Here is a 2,323-nt window from a genome sequence, read left to right as displayed (position 1 = left end):
AACCCGCATGTTTTCGTTCAAACTCTGTTTTTTCACTATCCCAACACAAGCAGTGGGCGTCTTCTGTTTTGAAAAACAACTGCAGACAGCCCGGATCCGTAGTTGCTTTTCACAACAGAAGCCGCTCCACTGCTTGTGTTGTGAGAGATATTTTTTTTTTAGTTTGAACGATAACATGGGGGTTTGGCCCATCAATAGCCACTGGCCTGGAGTTGGGGAAAAGGTGTCTTTGTTTTTTTTAGGGGATAGACCAGCTATGAAATTAGAAGATAGAATTGGAGTCTATCAAATAACATTACTTGCACAATTTTTAATTCCCCTTTTTATTCACTATATTTTTTGGTGGGTGGAAAACATTACAACTCTATATATGTATATATAACGTTTTTTGTTGAATTGTACTGGACTCCAAGTGTTTTGCCAATCATCCAATCACTCCAATCTTAATTCCAACACTCCGATATCCATCAACCCATAACCCATCTTTCCCAGTACACTACCCCTTTACTATTTCCTTTTGCAATACATCCTTCTATTTTACTGTGATGTCTTATGAGGGTCTTGAAGAATTGCTGTGTACCATTTCTGTAGAGATTTCCCTAAAAATGAATACTTTATCTAAGAGTATAATACATTTTCCCATTGATTGAATGTGGTTTTTCAAATATCATAACAGTGCTGTTTGTAGATCTATCTGAACACAGACATTATGACTTAAGAACCACTCCTGGCCATGACTTCAAAATCAAGCCACCGAAGGACAGTAATCAAAACAGAGTATCTGTTGACTCTGTTTCCTTAGGGCAGAGTCTCCACAAGGCTGACTGTTCAATGCCCCATATGTTGAGCATTCTTTTTGTGGCGAGAATTTCTTTCTAATAGTTTAAATTGAAATGAACTGAATGATTTTTTTGTATATCAGTTCATAAACCCAATGCCATGGTATTGGGACATAAAACATCTGTTTCCAACTATCTAGAATTTTACGCGGAATAGTTGTCAAACCTCTCGACCATAAGTAAAACATACGATTTACGAATGATGCTAGCTAGTCATTTTAAGCCATGCATGGTTTTTCATTGGAGGCAGAGAAACCAATTAATTCCTTTCTCTTTTGAGTAATTGCCTCTTCCATTTTTGTGGCAAAGCTGCAATGAGTTGATTATACTTTTGTATTGAGCATACATCTCCATAAACCCAGGGAAAAAAACCTTTTGAGAGAACCAATCGAAGCTCAATCAATTCCTGGATGAATGTTGCACCAACAAACGGACTCCTTTCTAGATCAGTGGGCCACAACTCTTCCTCACTGTGTACCACGTGGGCCACGTCAGAGAAGCAAGTTCTAGGCTACTTATGTTTATTATTTTTGTTCTCAATCAATATGTACTGCACTTTGACAATATGTACTCTTTCTCTGTTTGTCCCTCTTTCTTTATCTCTTTCTCACCTTCTCTCTCTCTAAAAAGTTGACCCATGACCTCCCAGAGGCATCTCCTGTTTTTTCCACTGTTCTGTCAGAGTGATGAACAGAAAGAAAGAGGTGTGGAGGGCTAGTAATGGATCTCTCCTCTCTGACACCACCTCCATAATCTCTGTACCACCCATGCTGGCCCCTCCTCCCGCTGCAGTGCCCTACCCTACCCTCCCCTCTTTCTCTCATCTTACCCTCTCAGGACCATATCAGTTAGAAATCTGGAGAGAAGCGTCATCTTATATTAGATTACCAGTGACTAGCGACATACGAACCGGATAATTGGTAGGAGTTATACTCACCATACATTCTATATATATATTTTTGTAATTAACTAAAGTTGGTGGTGTTGAACACATAATAAACGTGACTCTCTCTCTACCTTTAATTGATGTTTACACTGTGCATTTCCTGTGATCCTATGGTTTTTGGAAATTCTGAAATTCAAGAACTGCATTTATTTTGTCTGCAGTACTATGGTCATAGATGAGTAGTCTACTGTAGATTACATGTCATGTTATATTCAAGCCAGTAGGTGCTAGAACACCTAGCTATTGGTGATACTTGTGGTACTGTAGAGTTATTTTATGATAAAGACGTCATTGATGGCAGGAATTAAAATATTAATAAGCATCTCATCTATTCAATCAAAACAAAATAGCCTAAAATAAAAGCCAATAGTACTACTGATAATATGGCCGGATCAGAGCGCATCCATGTTTGTGGTCTTACAGTTATTGTGGCAACAAACAGAACTCAAACAGCCACGGTATGTACGTCTCCTTAAGTGAGTTTACTCAAGATAGTGGTTATACCTTTACTCACGTCTAATCTCAGGCGACCACTCTG

Source organism: Oncorhynchus tshawytscha, linkage group LG24 (genome assembly GCF_018296145.1).
Source record: "Oncorhynchus tshawytscha isolate Ot180627B linkage group LG24, Otsh_v2.0, whole genome shotgun sequence".
Taxonomy (NCBI): domain Eukaryota; kingdom Metazoa; phylum Chordata; class Actinopteri; order Salmoniformes; family Salmonidae; genus Oncorhynchus; species Oncorhynchus tshawytscha.
Note: the sequence above shows the minus strand (reverse complement) of the source record.